This window comes from Onychomys torridus, chromosome 6 (assembly GCF_903995425.1).
Source record: "Onychomys torridus chromosome 6, mOncTor1.1, whole genome shotgun sequence".
In the NCBI taxonomy this organism is placed as follows: Eukaryota; Metazoa; Chordata; class Mammalia; order Rodentia; family Cricetidae; genus Onychomys; species Onychomys torridus.
Genome location: NC_050448.1, coordinates 15,993,405 through 16,011,036, shown reverse-complemented (window position 1 = coordinate 16,011,036; position 17,632 = coordinate 15,993,405). Strand labels below are relative to the sequence as shown.

The following is a 17,632-nucleotide window of genomic DNA, read 5'->3' as shown; positions in this document are numbered from 1 at the left end:
TCTTTTCACATATTATTTCAGTGTTTTAGTTTTTTCATAAAACTAAAATATGCTTGAGGACTTCCAGGAAGAGTAATTATTCATGGAAGAGCATTGGAATGGCACGTTCCGGGGAAGACAAGACAGTGTTCACTATCAATGTTTACAACTGTACTCGGCTGCTTTATTTATGAACTGTGCTAGTTGTAGACTGTGGCATTGTGAGTGCGTCCTTCATCATACACTTCCAAAGTTTTAGTGATTGAAAGTAAATTCACTCAATGAAAACATCGGAAACCTTTTATGTAATATCCCTCCTAAACAACTCTTAAAACAAGGTATACTATTTTTTTCTCAAAGATCTGAGTGAAGAATTATCTATTTTTTTCTTTGATCGTGAGAAGTTTTGAGTCATTTGTGCTCACCCTGCTTAGGTATTTAGTTAGGTATGTTGCTGTTAGGATGATTGGTTGGAAGCCTATAATTTTGACATACAAATAGGAGTAAGTTGACCTGATAGAACAATTTTGGAATTAAGAAAGGAAAATGGTGTTGGGAAAATTGATCATTGTTTACAAAGTATGCCTTTGTAAAACTGATTCAACTTTTAGTAGAGAATTTATGTGGCTCTGAATGTTCAATTATGTATTTATTAGGAAATATTTACCTGACACCTCCAGATTTTTGTTGTTGTTACCTTAAACTTTTAATAATATGGTTTATATTGAATGCTGAGATGTTTTGATAAGAGTTTATCAAATTTGATAATGTAATGATAAATGTTTTTAAATGTGAACTATTTATCATATATCTTAATAACTGAATTGTGGTTTTTATATAACAGATGATGAACAGGGTCCAATTATGGCTCACCATTTAATTGACTATAAACTTGAGTGTATTTCTCAACCCTTTCATTGTTTCTATTTTTATAATCATGGCAGTAATTTTTATTTCTTAGGGATTTAGTGAAGTTAATTTCTGGTTTCCATTTGTTCCATTTGGTTAACTGAATTCATGTTATTTGTAGCACACTCTGGAGGCAGGTACAGACAAGCTCAGAACTGTCACAGATGGTTTTCTCAGAGCACTCTAGGCATATTTTCTGCATCACCTGTTTGGAAAGTATCATTTCCTGCAGACCAGCTCTTTGACAACTTTGCCCTGGGCTCAGTATTGGTGTTAATGCAGTTTTTTACTTCTCTTTGGTTGAATTTTTTTTTAAGATTCTTTTTTCACTTTTAATTATATGCCTCTGTTGGAGGAATGTACACATGAGTGCAGGTACAGGTCGAGGCCAAAAGAAGGCGTAGGATCCTTAGGAGCTGGAGTTACAGGCAGTGGGGAACCACCTAATGTGGCTGTGGAGAGCTGACAGGGCCATCTCTCCAGACCCAGGTTAATTAAAAAAAAAATGTCCTAAGTCAATTATGGTGAAAAGAAGACAGCCTTTATAGCTGCCTAAAAGGTAATGGTTTTATGTAGGATGGTTTAAAGAGAATTACTTTGTAGTTACCCACTTTTGCTTTTGTTGTTACTGTTTTGAGATGGGGTCTCATGTATTCCAGGCTGTTCTCAAAATCACTGTGTAGCCAAGGATGTCTTTGAACTTCTGATCATCCAGCCCCCATCTCTTGAGTGCTAGGATTACAGGTGTGCACCACCACACCTGGTTTATTTGGGGCTGGGGATCAAAGCCCGCATTGTGTGTGTGTTAGGCAAGTCCTGTACCAGCTACTCAGCTATATCCCCTACTCTTATACTGAGACTAAAAATATGTTTAAGTGTATACAAAGTTTCTCTTCATTCACAAGCAAGTTGTATCAGTAACTTTGATTTTTTGGCAGTGATGATGTTCCAAGATCATCACGTAGTTCATGCGTGTTTGTCTGCTATAATGTAAGGCCATCAGATACAGATGTCCCTACTTAATTCAGAGCTTTGCATTCACACTTTATCTTTTGTGGGTGGGTTGTTCTGTTGTTGTTGTTGTTGTTGTTGTTTGCTTGTTTTGGTAGTGTGGGTTTGTTTTGAGACAGGGTTTCCCTTTGCAGACCAGGCTAGCCGTGAACTCAGAATGATCCACCTGCCTCAGCCTCCTGACTGCTGGGATTAAAGGAGTGCTCTACCACATCCCACTGCTTTTCTCTTTTATAAGTGTTTGGTATCAGATTTGTTAGGATTGGAATTGTTTAAACTTTGTTTTGGTTTTGTGTTTTTGGAAATGGGTCACTGCTATAGCCCAGTGTTGCCTCAAAAGTTTAATTCTGTCTCTCAACTTCACAAATGTTGGGAGGGATTAAAGGCAGGTGTACCATGCCCAGTTTGAGTTATTTTTCTGTCTGTCTGTGCATCCTGTGCAAGGAGGCCAGAAGAGGGCATTAAATACCACGAGACTGCAATCAGATGCTTGTGAACTGCCAAGTATCTTCTGGGAATGGAACTCATCCTAGGGAGGAACAGGCAATGCTCTTAACTGCCCAGACATCCCTCCAGCTCTTTTGGTTGGTTTTTAATATTTGTGTCTTAAAATGTTTTGGTTTTGCTCTTGAAGTGGTCTCACGTAGCCCAGACTGGCCTTGAACTAACTGTGTAACTGAGGATGACCTTGAACTCCTGACCCTCCTGCTTCTGCCTCCTGAATGCTGGGATCACAGGCATGGACCTCTATGTCCGGTATGCAGTGCTGGAGAGGGAACCCAGGGCCTCATGAAGCTGGACGAACTGAGCTGCAGCCCTGTCCCTAAGATGTATTAGCATTTGGCTGAGAAGGTAAAGTAACGTTACCTCTGACAAAGCTGCACGCAAGGGAAAGACCTGGAGACTAAGAGGAAAGCTGGCCCTTCCTGGAAGAAAGAATCCAGCAAAGTCAAGGAAACAGAAGAGTTTGGAACCCAAATAGAGAAAACTAAGTTTGATTTGAAGCAAGTGTTTGGAGCATATAAGGAAGAGCTTAATTAGCAGATATGGAAGAAGAGAAAGAACAGCCGTTTTACATCTAGAAAGTGTGTATTTAAAGGCATCTTCAGTGCAAATATTAAAATTTTATTTGGGGTTACTACTCAGAAAATTTTGTCTAATGAAAAAATTGGGTGATATCAAGCAAGAAATTTTCCAAAAGAAAATAGTGACAAGGTAAGTTTAGAGGGAAACAGTTGTGTAAAATGGCCGAAGTGCTGTGCTGCCGTGAACAGTGGAGGAAGTGGCTCCGCAGACAGTACCCATCACTGAACAGGATGCAGAGACGGCGTCCTTTGCAGGCAACGCTCTCAAGCAAATGTGGACTGTGTCCTCTCGTTAGTTCTTATTATAGCAGTCTTCCTCAGCGTTAGTTTTCACAGCTCTTCATAAGCTCACAGGAAGCCGAGGGTACAGTTCAGTGGTGTCAACACCAGAAACGGCTCCATTAAAGGATTATCCATGTGCTGTAAAGCTCAGGTCATTAGCAGGACACAATTCAGCGGCTCAGCAGATTCGAGCATTGTATCATCACAATCAAGTTTTAGAACATTGTCACCTGACTGGAAGTGTCCCCTGAGCCGCTTCTGTCCCTTCCTAGGCAACCCGGGTGATGTGCTGTCTGAATACATTTCCCTCTTGGGGTGACTCATGCAGTTCCTAGACTTTTGCATCACCTTGTGGTGTGCTGTTTCTGTACCATGTATGTGGTTAGCTCCTCAGACTGCTGCATGCTTCTACTGTGGGGTAAACCAGACCCCATCTCTGTGCTCATTTGTGGTAGACATTTAATGTGTCTACTTTTTAAAAAGTGATGATGCTGTCAATGTTCCTCTAGTGTCTTTGTGTGGATCCCTTTTAATTTCTCTAACATATTTAACATTGGAAATGTGGCTGTACCATTTAGAAATGTTCTACACCACACAAGTATTGCTGTTTCCCCACATCCTTGCCGGTCCTTCATATACAAGCCCATACTGGGGGATACTATTTTTCAAATTAGCATTCTTATCTACAAGATACACAATCTGGGTGACTTTCAGCAGGCCTGAGAAATGGCTGTAGAAATGGCGAAAAGAAGTAAAATTAGTCTAGGGAACAGAGCCAGTGTTTGCTGAAGCAAGTACAGGTGAGTGAGTGGAGAGAGGAGTTTGAGGGTTGGCGCTGGCGGCTGGTACTCTGGCTGACAAAGTGTAAGTGATGGTAGACTCTCGCTGGTGAGGGTCATTAAAATGACATGAAGTACCCGCAGTTATCATTTCATTAAGTTTTCAGATCTTTTACTTTTGAGGTACCATTGAGATTTTAATTAAATTCTTAAAGATCTTGTTACTGTTCGGTTTCAGCACCTGTGCAGTTATATAAGGTTACTTCAGCCGAAAGTGGTCCCTGGTTACATGCTGAAGGGTACTGGGATGAAGCCTAGCCTTGCAGACAGTCCCTGGCTAGCATGTGAGGCAGGCCCTGAGTTCAGGCTACTACTACAAACAAATAAAACACGACAACCTGTGCTTTTCTATGCGGTTGTGTCTTTTAAATTTTTAAATGAAAAATTTCAAAAAGGAAAAATAGTGTAATAAGTCCATTTCAACGTGCTTGGTTCATGGAAATCTTAACTTATATGCATGCTACCTGTGTTTGGAACCTTGATTTATTTTGAAGCAATTCCCAGAAAGCAAATTATTTGGGTAGGAATTATTTCAGTCTAAGGATTTTCAAACATCACCATCTTTTATTTTTCTATTTAATTACCAGTAGTTTCTTAGTGTTAGTAACCAGTATGTAAACTACACTCCTTTACACAATATTTCAAGTCAGTATTTAGATGGGATCCATACATTACATATGTGTTTGCAAGTCTCTTCACCTATACCTTATAGAATTATTTGAGAAAGCTACCATGGCTTTTTATTTATTTATTTATTTATTTATTTATTTATTTATTTGCAATTCAAATTTATGGTGAAGTTTTGATGTACTTAGTAAAAGTATGTATCTGAAGTATGTATCTGAACTTGTAAAAATATGTATCTGAACTTGAACATACTTTGAAAATTAATGGAATGTGACATAAGCTAGTGTAATAGCAGACTTTGAACATACAATGTAATAGATCCAGAGAATATAATAGACTCTTAGATCTTTAAAAAATGTATTATTACTGTATGTGTGCATGATGTATATGTGTGTGTGAGTGTGCATGTTGTGGCATATACTTGGAGGTTAGAGGACAACTTTAATTTTCTCTTTTCACATTTACGTGGGTCCCAGAGATTGAACTCAGATTATCAGGCTTCTATAGCAAGTGTCTTTACTCACTGAGCCCTCTTGCTGGCCTAGGGACTCCTAGATCTTAATAACCCAGGTTCTAAATAAATGAAGTAGACATTTCCCTAACGTTTCTTAGTCTCTAAGTGTCCAATTAGCATAAGGAAAGACCTTCAACACCATTAATAGGATATTGTAAATAAACCTGAGAGAACCGACTTTCTTAACCTTAACTGCATTGCTCTTATCAGAGTGGGACAGGAGCTGAGTTTGTAGCTCAGTGACAGTACTTGTTTCATGCATGTGACCCTCTGGGTTTGATTCTGCACCGAAGAGGAGGAGGAGGAGGAAGAGGAGGAGGAGGAGGAGGAGGAGGAGGAGGAGGAGGAGGAGGAGGAGGAGGGACCACTGTTGCTGAGGCTGTGGAGAAGTGAACTGTTGGACATTGTGGGAAGGATTGTAAACTCTCGCACTGGCTTTAGGAAAAAGATGAGCCTTTCCCCAATACATTAAACACAGAGTAGCATGTGAGCTAAGAATTCTAGGTATACTCAAGAGAATGGAAAACACTTGTTTCTATAAAAACATACCAAAACATTAATAGCTAAAAAGCAGAAACAGTGCAAGTGCCAACTGGCTGATATGTAGCTACACAGTTCAGTGGTGTTGGTCAACAAAAGGGAATGAAATATGTAAAGTGCTAATAAAAAATGTCAACGTGTTCTTTAAAAAATATCCTTACAATATCTTTTTTTTTAGAGCTGAGGATCAAACCCAGGACCTTGTGCTTGCTAGGCAAGCGCTCTACCACTGAGCTAAATCCCCAACCCCAAAAAACATCCTTAGCCATCAGAGAGACGCAAAATAAAACTACTTTGAGATCTTTATCCGAGTTCAGACATCTGTCATAAAGAAACAAACTGCAACAAATGTTGGTGAGGTTGTGGGGAAATAACCCTATTCACTAGAGGTGGGAGTGTAAACTAGTGCAGCCGTTATGGAAATCTGTACAGAGGGCCCTTTAAGAAGTAAAAATAGAACTACCATGTGAGCTGTGTATACACCCTGGACATACACACAAATACTCTATGCCCTACCACAGAAATCACCACAGTGTCTATTCTGCTCTATTTACAAGAACAAGGAAATAGACACACTGGACATAGCCACAGATAAATGGATAGTGAAAAGATGGTAAATGTGCACAATTGAATTTTACTCAGCTGTAAATAAAAACGAATGGATGGATCTAGAAAATATTGTAATCCAGGCTCAGGAACTGTTCTTATATGCAGGCCTTAGCTATTGATTTTTATACACACATGTATATGTGGGTGTGAGTATAGTAGCTACTCGCTATAAAACTGGAAAGAGGACCATGAGAGGGAGAAAGGGGAAGTAATAGACCATGTGGTGTAAAATAGAAAGGGAGCTTCAGAGGGTGGTAGGGAGGAAGACGCTGTAATTACACATACTAGTTAAAACAATGAAATAAGATGCTACAACATGAATGATCTTGAAAACATGGTAGAGGAGAAGAACTAGTCTTAAAGTATGATTCTATATGTAAGAAATGTCTAGAGTGGGCAACGCCATGGCAAAGTCTGACGAGTGCATGGTGGGGAGTGAGGGACATCTGCTAATGGGCACAGGCTTATTTGCAGGATGATGATGATAGTCTGAAATTAGACAGTTGTGTACACTGAATCTTAGGCCTTAGAATGGCATTTAAATTGTTTATCTTTCTTCTGAGAATATGCAGGATTAGTGCACAGGGGGCCTCAATTTCCCCTTCCAGAATGTTCCCTTTAACTATAATCTGTGCTGGGCTTGTGCTGTTCTTGGGTCTCTGAAAGAGGCTGGCCTCAGACAGGCTCCACCTTGCTGCTCTCCCGTGGAGCAGTGAGGCTGTCCAGATGTTCAGCTGCATTCAGTTTGGGGGTTTCCTGACTGGGTCACTATTGAGCAGCGAAAGAGAAATGTTCATTCCTGTGTCCTACTATTACCTGGGATGAGTGACATAAACTGTGTTGATACCCTACAGGGTTTCCAAAAGAAGCCGGGAAGTCTACATTAAGAGAAGTCTTTGGATTTCTCTGAACCCTCCTGCTTTCTCCTTAACTTTTCATAGCAGTGTGATGTATACGTGAGAAGCTGGATTCTGCGTGCTTCCTGAGCACAGCATAGTAAATTTGAGTGAGTCCCTTTTTCTCAGAGTAGAGGTGTCTGCTTTAGGCGGTCCAGTCTGGCTGGCTCCATGCCAGCAAACACCTGTACTGGAAGGCTGAGTATCTTGTAGGAGTCAAGTATTCTTTGATCTCTAACTGCGGAATGACAGAATTTCAACAAACTAGTTACATAGTCGAATAGGTTTTTGTCTGAAATTTGTGAATGGGTACAGCTCATATAATAACGAGCAGCATTGGGCCTGGCAGAACAGCTGGTTTTTGTAAGGAGATGAGCAAGGAAGGAAGCATAGCAGGAACAGGTAGCTCAGCAGAGAGTTATTTCCGCACAGAGACTTACTTGAAGGCAGGCTGAAGCCAGTCAGTCTGCCTGTCCCGATGACTCAGAAGCTTACAGGAACAATACAGTTTGTGTTTGCCTTGTGGAGTCTGAGTGCAGATGTTCAGAGCAAGAACTTCAAGTGCCTTATGTTCTACAGGAAAACTGTTTTACAGTCACATCACAAGATTTTGTATCCCTACAGAGGAATGAGGGAGTCAATGGAGAGTCAGTTGGTGTATATGCTTCGCCAGATCCATTCAGAAAGCCTGTGACAGCACACACAGATACCACCAATTTCCCAGCCTCTGATGACTTCTGGAGCCTCCTCACTTCAGTTTCTCCATTGTCACAGCACATTTAAGAATCGTTTGGTTCTGAAAGTGATCTCCATTTTGGTGACCATTTCCATAAAATAACAATCCATCCAAAATTGGGTCCTTTCGAGACTATTCTGCTTGAAACTGCTGACTCTGCATTTTTCCCAGACAGATCTCCACAACTGCATCCTTCCTTGTGACTTCTAAAGGATACAGCATGTCACAGGGCTATGTAGACAACTTCAAACTTTTTTGAGAAGGCTCTTGCTTTGTAGACCAAGCTGACACTGAATTTTCTATCTTCTTGCTTTGTTTCTTAAGTTATAAGACTTTTAAAATAGGTTCTGGATGAAGTCCTTTATTCCAGATATATTTTGTTCATAATTTTGCCTCTGCTGTCGTGTGTGTGTGTGTGTGTGTGTGTGTGTGTGTGTGTGTGTGTGTGTGTGCTGGAATATCTACATTTTCTCAATTTCTTCCCGGCACTCCTTCATTCCTTCTCTCCCTTTTTCTTCCCCTCCTCCCCCTCTCTTTCCCCTGACCAAAAACCGATATAGTTCAACTGGTAAGTTCTGTGATGTATCTTAAGAAATTTTGGCCTAACTGAAGGTCACTAAGACTCCCTCCTACTTTTCTGTGTATTTTATAGTTTAGACCATTTGAGTTTTATGGTTCAATTTAAATTTGAATGGCTACCCTGGCCAATCTGATCATATTGATACCTCTGTCAATAGACCAGAAGCCCACTGTGTGGGGTTTATTTCCCAGCTCTGTTATATTCATGATTCTGTCAAATTAAGTAAGAAGTGGGGACTGAAGAGAGTGGTTAAGAGCACTGGCTGCTCTTCCAGAGAACCTGAGTTCAATTCCCAGCAACCACATGGCGACTCACAACTATCTCTAACTCCAAGATCTGACACCCTCACACAAACATACATGCAGGCAAACCATCAATGCACATAAAATAAAAATGAATAAGTCATAAAATAAGCACAGAAGTGTCTTCATACACTTTTTACTACAGCTGGGAGCCTCGCACCCAGTGGGTCAAGGGCAGCTGCACAGCACCATGTCTTACAAGGAATGATCTGATGGCATAATCAGTAATACTGTTCTGAAGCCTTGCTTTAAATGTATATATTAATATGAAAGACAATTGTCATTTTAGAAATAAGGAAAATTTTATCTCAGAAGCATAACATATATTGCTTGCTTAGATCTTTAAATTTCCCTCGCAGCAGAATTTATGACTTATCAGTATTGCACTATTTTAAAAATTATTTTTGATATCATTATGAATTTGTTTTAATTTCATGTATAGTATTTTGTGACTAGTATATAGAAATAAAACAGATTTTGTCCATGTATCTTGAATCCTGTGATGTTGCTAAATACCTTTATAAAGTCTAATCTTTAATAAATTCTTTACAATATACTACATACATCATTATGCCATTTGCAAATGAAGATCACTTAATTCTTTTTAATTCATATGGATTTATGTTTTATTATTTTATTTTGCTGTCTAGTATAATGTTGAATAGACATGGTAAAAGTGTCCTGTCTTTTACCCAATTTTAAAGAGAAAACATCTATTTTTCACTATTAAGTATGATAAGTGCTATGGACTCCATTTTTCCTAGTTATTTTTCCTGAATGAGTTTTTAATGTCTAATAGATTATTATTTTGTCTGTTCCTTTTTCATGTGAACCACACTGATTGACTCTTCTGGATATTAAAACACTTGCATTTCTGCATCAAACACACTTGGTTATGGTGTGTCTTTTTTATATATTGTATGAGTTTGCAAACATTTTTATTATGATACAATTTAATAAGATTCCTTTGCTTCACATGTGAAATTTCAACAAGAAAAATTTCATATTTTCTTGATGCTGCACAGTGATCACCACTGTTAAATCTCTGAACATTTCCATCCAAGATGTTACCTCTCAGCTGTCATTGGGCTGCCTTCCCATCAGTACCTAACAGTGACTGACTAATCCATTGGCTCTGCAGATCCATCATTCATGAACATTTCACAGAAATGAAATCATAAATACATGGTCTTTTGTGATTAGTTTATTTTGCTTAGTATAATGATGCCAAGGCTTATTATGTTCTATGGCAAATAGCAGTACTTCATTCCTTTTTATGACTAATTATATCCCATTATACAGACCGACATTGTATATATATCTGACAGTTGATCAATAATCTGGGCTTTATTTTTTATATTAGGATGAATAAATAGTGTTATATATTTATATACAAGTGTTTGTTTAAATGTTTAGAAATATACTTAGAATTCTGTAGTCTAGTAAGCCCATGTTCAACTTTTTAAATTTTTTAATTTCTTTATTTATATTTCATGTTGCATTGGTGTTTTGCCTGAATGTACGTCTGTGTGAGGGTGTCAGATCTCCTACAACTGGAGTTACAGACAGTTGTGAGCTGCCATGTGAGAGCTGGGGATTGAATGCAGGTCCTCTGGAAGAGCAGCCAGTCAGCTCTCCAGTCATTTATAAGTTGAACTTATAAATGACAAATTGTTTGTGACACATGATGAAGCAACCAGTTTAAGGGAGCTGCAGAAATGATTGTACAACAGCCTTTCGTGTGCAAGAGCCAGCCAAAGGCTGGGATGGCATGCACTGGGTCCCAGTACTTGCTGGAGCGCTCTTTGAACTTTCTGAAGAATGGCCTTGCATTGGCCTATCGGTTGCAGAGGTCATAGGTTGTGAAGTATCTTGTACAAGCCCATGAAAGTCTTCCCTGAATTGTTTCTCTGGAACAATCCTTCAGGATGTTGATGGATGCCATCTCTATTTCATACCTCCATAATGAGTAAAAAATATGGTAATGAAGCTTTCTGGCCAAGTTTATTGCAGAGGCATGTATATTTATTTTCTTGATTCTGACTATTTTCGTGTTTATAACATCAGTTTGTGAAATGCTGGGCTCTGGCATCTATTCCTTTTGAGTATTTCATGGCATGTGTTTTAAGAAGGGGACTGAAGGGGAAGTAATCTGTCAATGATGCAGAAATAACAGTCTACACTTGTCCTTCTGATGACATAACAGAGACCAAGGGACAGTGCTTGCCAAGACCACTGAAGAGCTGATGGATTTTAGTGACGGAGAAGAAAATGTGGGTTCATAACTGGGGCAGGCACCAGAAGGAAAGGTCGCAAAGTGGCAGAAATGGCTCTTCACTGTGTGAACAAAATATCATGTTGAAAAGGCTGGGCTCTGCTGCTCCTCTAACAGAGATTCACCCATTGGAACTTTGCTTCCTGGTGGACAAATCCCCTGAAGTCAGTTGCCACCTGCTGTTCCTCTGACATCCAGCAGGATTCAAGACAAGATCTCAGAAGATGTAAACTGTTGGCACTACAGCTCTTCCTAGACTGATCCCTGTCCTTGAATTGTTACAAGCTTAGCTCTCAGAAATTGGAGACACAGAGGTGATGATTTTTAAGCATGAAAAGGGATGCCATTTTTACTATAGTTCTTTGAGATTCTAGAGAGAATCTGATGGGTGATATAGAAAGCACAGTAGGTAGTGATACTTAAGTTTTCAAAGGCATGTTTTATACCTGATGGAGGGTAACAGAAACAAAATTAGCCACACAGATCACATCATATGGAAATACATGTCCTGGACTTCAACAATATGCTATTAAGAATGTTGCTGAAGTGTTTGAAGCTATTCCATGGGCATTGACAGAAAATTCTTGAGTTAAGAACAGTGAAATAAGGTCTAACCTTTGTGTAGTGCACCAAGAAGACAGAAAGTACTGGGTAAGCTATTGAGGACAAAGTTCTTGCTGTAAAAGACACACTGGAAACTGGTGCTATAGATCTTCACCTAGGAAAATACAGGGCTATCAGACTGGCCACTACTGCTGCAGTCACTGTACTGATGAGTCAGACCATCATGCAAAACCTGCCAGAGGGTCTGAGCCTCCATGTGGGAATAAAGACTTGAAAGGCTTTTTACCATAAACGGAGGTTGTGTTTGTAGGATAGCAATTGCCTATGCTCTTGTTCTCCTTAAACTGTGTCTTCTGTCTTGATTTTCTGTGGAATGATAAACACACTGCTTAAAAAAACAAACCTTTGTCCTCATGTAGAAGTTTCCCTCTTCTACCCTCCCCTAGTCCTGGTCAACACTAATTTTCCTTTTTCTAAGAAGTTACTACTTTAAATAGAAACATGAAATCATGCAGCATTTGTCTTAGTGTGATTGACTTATTTCACATTATGATGCCCACAAGACTCCTTCATGTGGAAGCATGTGTCAGGATTTATTTCCTACTCAAGACTGAATAATGTTCCACAGTATGTATATACACATACTACATTTTGTTTATTTGTGCATCTGTAGATAAAAGATGATTATCAATTCTTGACTAGTTTGGACAGTGCTTCTATGAACCTAGGTGTGCATATACCTCTTTGAGACCCCACTTTGAGATATACCCAGAAGTGAGATTGCTGGATGATGTGGGAGTTGTGTTTTTAAAGTTTTTGAGGAATTGATATGGTTTTCTATAGTGGTTTTACTACTTTACACTTTACCAACAGTACACAAAGGTGTCCATTTTTCCAGTCTCTAGAACACTTTTGGACACTTTTTTTTTTCTTTCTCTTTTTTCAAAGTAGGTATCCAAAGGGTGTGGGATAATATCTTAAATTTTTTTTTTTATTTTGTGTATGTGTGTGTACCTGTGTAGTGGGTTATGTACACATTGTGGGTATCTATCACGGCCACAGGAGGGAGTTGTTTTCCCTGGAGCTGTATTTACACATAGTTCTGAGCCATGTGGCATGGGTATTGAGAACCAAACTTGGGTCCTCTAGAGAGCAGCAAGGGCTGTCAACCACTGAGCCATTTCTTTAGTCCCATATTGTGGTTTTGACTTGTGTTTCTTCAATGTTGAACCTGTTTTCATATCTGCTAGCTATTTGCAAATCATCTTTGGAGATGTCCAAGTCCTTGGTCCTTTTTAAATTAGGTTGATTTTGTTTTTATAAAGTTGTAGTTCTTTATATATTCTGGATATTAACCCCTTAACAGATGCATAATTTGCAGGTATTATTTTTTCCATTCTGATGACGATGATGATGATGTGCGTGGATGTGAAGGCCAGATGCCAATGTTTGGTGTTCTCTCCAACCACTTTCTCACTTTGTTTTTTGAGACAGGGTCTCTTGCTGAACAGGTCAGTAATTGGCTAGGCTGGCTGGTTATCATGCTCCAAGCTCCAAGTATCCCCCTGTCTCTGTTTCTCCAATGCTGGGATTTTAGGTATGTGTTGTTAGGTCATGAATATTTTCATCTTTATTCTGTAATTTTTCAAGTTTAGATTTACGGTTTACATCCTTAGTCAATTTAATTTTTATATATAATGTAAAGCAGCATATGGTGGGAAACTTTATTGTTTTCATATGAGTATCAATTCTCCCAACACCACTGGTTAAATAAGCTACTGTTCCCCTTTGAATGTATGTGGATCCTACTAGAGGCCACTGACCATACACAGTAGGGTTTATTATGGGCCTCCTGATGTATTGTGCTGTGATTGTCTTCATGCTAGGGCCATTTCCATTGCTCCCACTATGTAATTTGCTTTGAAATCAGAAATTTTGAGTCCTCCAAGTTATTTTTCCTTCTAAAAAGTGTTTTGGCAACTTTTTTAGAAAGTCCATTTTCTAAATCCTTTCTCCACTGTGGTTGTAGCTTCAGACTCTGTCCATTGTCTAATGCTGATCCTGTGCTGTGTCTAGAAGATATGATGAGGTCCCACCCGGACCAATGGGCTTGCTAGAGCGAACTCCCACCAGCAGGTCCAGAAGCTGGTTGGAGATACTTGATCATTCACAAGCCTATGGCTATTTCCTGGTTTGCCCAGACAGAAGCACAGCACTTGGGCATTGGTAAGCACAAGGGAAGGATTAATGTGCAATGCCTGGGAAGGGAACCTGTGTAAGGAGTGGATCAATGGAGAACGTATCACAAATCCAAGATATCTCTGTGCATCACAGCCTACATTCTAGAAGTGTACTGTGTTTAAATGCTGCAGGAATCTCATGGAACACATCTTCCAGCTGAAAGCAGGCTAGACCCGGAAGAAGCATCCAGCTCACTGAAACCTGAAGGCTTAAGACCAAGGAAGTATGCACATACTCCAGGCAAGCAGTACTCATCAAGACTGTCCAAGAAAGAAAAGACCAAACCCAATGCTCTCTTTTCCTTTTCACATATCCTAGTCTTGGTAATTACATATATTAATTACTGAAACAACGAACTTTTATCATCAAAAGTAGAATTTTATTTGATTGTGTAGAATGCCTAAGATCCCATAAATTTTTGGATTGATTTTTCTGTTCCTGTAATGAATACCACTGGGATTTTCATAGTAATTGCACCACTTCTGTGGATTGCTCTAGCAGTCTTATTATCTTCACATTAAGTCGACTCATGCACACAGGATATGTGACATTCACCTAGTCTTTAAAGCCTTTAGGGAAAAAAAATTCTTGCTTAGGATCATTCCAAGGTATTTTATTCTTGTGATGGTTTTGTAAACACAATTTTGTTTTCATGGGGCTTCTTGGGGGAGGAGTGGGCATTGGCTGTATAACTCATGCTGGCTTGTAACTCAAGATCCTCCTGTCCCAATCAAGCAGTTCTCTGTCAGAGTTTAACAGGCGTTTCCTTCCATGCTCAGCCTTTCCTTTCTGATTATTTATTGTTAATGTATAGAAATGGGACTGACTTTTAATGTTTGTATCTTGTATCTTTGGAACATATTTATTTAGTGCGTGCATGTGGATGCATGTGTGCTAGATGGCACACTTGTAGAGGCCAGAGGACAACTTCAGTTCTCTTCCACTGTGTCAGTCTTGGGATTAAACCTACTTTGCCAGGCTTGGTGGCATGCTCCTTTACCTGTGGGTCTTATGTTGTATTTTTTTTTTTCAGAAGTCATTGTTCTAATGGTGTGTATACATCTGTGTGACTATAGGATATTTTTAAAAATTATGTATGGACCCCCCCTCCCTTGGGCTCCACACAGCCCTGGCAGCCTTAAGGGAGGTCAAAGTGGTCTTAGGAATGCCAAGTAAGATAACACCACTACCTACTAAAACCCCTTACACCTGTCCAACAACCCCAGACTATACTCCCTCCCCTGGGCTCCATATCCTGATCTACAACTTGAGAAGACTTCTGCTTTACCAGAGGCCAGGCTGGATTTAGGGACCCATTTAGGCTCCCCAAATCCCAAAGGGGACACCTTACTGGACCTGAAGACTCACTAGTCACCAGAACCCTTGGCCATTTAGGCCACAAAAAACAGAGAGCAAAGAAACTAAGGAACAAAACACCCATCCAACAAAGAAAGACAAATGCAGGGATCAACACCTGGACCTATACTCACCCCAAATCCAGATGCCTAAATGCCAGTGTAAGAACACAATTAATAACAGAAAGAGCCGTATGACACCACAGAACCCAGCTATCCTATGACAGCAAGACTTGAACAATCCAATGTAGATGAAGCACAAGAAAACAACCTTACAAATGACTTTATGAAGATGATAGAGGTCCTTAAAGGGGAAATGAAAAAAAAATCCCTTAAAGAAATTGAGGAAAAGACAAAAAAATTGGATGAAATAAATAAATCCCTAAAAGAATGGCAAGAAAAAAAATATGTGAAGGAAACTGTTCAAGACCTGAAAATGGAAATAGAAGCAATAAAGAAAACACAAACTGAGGGAAGTCTGGAAATGGAATATCTGGGTAAGTAAACAGGAACTACAGATGCAAGCATCACCAACAGAATAAAGAGATGGAAGAGAGAATCTCAGGTGTTGAGGACATGATAGAGGAAATAGATTCATTAGTCAAAGAAAATGTTAAATCTAAAAAATTCCTAACATAAAACACCCAGGAAATCTGGGACACTATGAAAAGACCAAACATAAAAATAAGAAACCCAGCTCAAAAACCCAGAGAATATATTTAACAAAATCATAGAACTTTTTCCCAACGTAAAGTATGACAGCCTACAAGAAGCTTACAGAACACCAAATAGATTGGATCAAAAGAGAAAAATCCCCATGCCACATGATAATCAGGACACTAAACATACAGAACAAAGGAAGAATATTAAAAGTGGCAAGGGAAAAAGGCCAAGTAACATATAAAGACAGACCTACATCCAACTTCTCAACAGAGACCCTAAAATCCAGAAGGGCTTCTGCTGATGTCTTATAGATCCTAAGAGACCACAGACACTAGCCCAGACTACTCTATCCAGCAAAACTGTCAATCACCATAGATGGAGAAAACAAGATATTTCATGACAAAGTCAAATAAACAATATCTATCCAAAAATTCAGCCCTACAGAAAGAACTAGTAGGAAAACTCCAACACCAGCAATTTAACTACACCCACAAAAACACAGGCAATGGATAATTTCACACCAGCAAAACCCAAAGAAGGGAAACACACACACACACACACACACACACACACACACACACACACAAACACACACCACACAGTACCATCACCAACACCAAAATGACAGTAATTAAAAACCATTCGTCATTAATATCTATCAATATCAATGGATACAATTCATCAATAAAAACACACAGGCCAACAGAATGGATACAAAAACACAGTCCTGCATACAAGAAACACACCTCAGCATCAAATATAGGTATTACTTCAGAGTAAGGGTTGGAAAAATTTTTTCTAATCTAACAGAACTAAGAAGCAAGCTGGTTTAAACTATATCTAAATAAATAGACTCACAATAAAAATTAATCAAGAGAGATAGAGAAGGGCATTTCATACTCATCAAAGGAAAAATCCACCAGGATGATGTCTCAATTCTGAACATCTATGCCCCCAAAGCAAGGGCACCCACATTTGTAAAAGAGACATTACTAAGCTTAAATCACACATCAAACCCTACACATTAATAGTGAGAGATTTCAATACCTCACTCTTACCAGTGGACAGGCCGTATAGACAGAAACTAAACAAAGAAACAATGGAACTAACAGACAGTATGACTCAAATAAACCTAACAGATATCTACAGGGCATTTCACCCAAACACAAAAGAATGTATCTTCTTCTCAGCATCTTATGGAACCTTTCCAAAACTGGCCATATACTCAGCCACAAAGCAAGTCTGAACAGGATAAAAAAAATGAAATAACCCCTTGTATCTTATCAGACCACCATGGATTGAAGCTGAATTTCTTTAAAAAAAAAAAAAAAAAGATTTATTTATTTATTATGTATACAGTGTTCTGCCTGCATGTATGCCTGCAGGCCAGAAGAGGGCACCAGATCTCATTACAGATGGTTATGAGCCACCATGTGGTTGCTGGGAATTGAACTCAGGACCCCTGGAAGAACAGCCAGTGCTCTTAACCTCTGAGCCATCTCTCCACCTTATGAAGCTGAATTTCAACAACAACAGAAAGCCTACAAACATGGAAACTGAACTACTCTCTACTGAGTTACAACTGGGTCAAGGAAGAAAGAAATTAAAGACTTCCTAGAATTCAA

At 39.2% G+C, this 17,632-nt stretch overlaps 1 pseudogene; it reads left to right on the top strand.

The window, feature by feature from the left end:
- Nucleotides 1-3,143: 3,143 nt before the first annotated feature.
- LOC118585558 lies at nt 3,144-11,204 on the top strand (annotated as a pseudogene).
- Nucleotides 11,205-17,632: the final 6,428 nt, after the last annotated feature.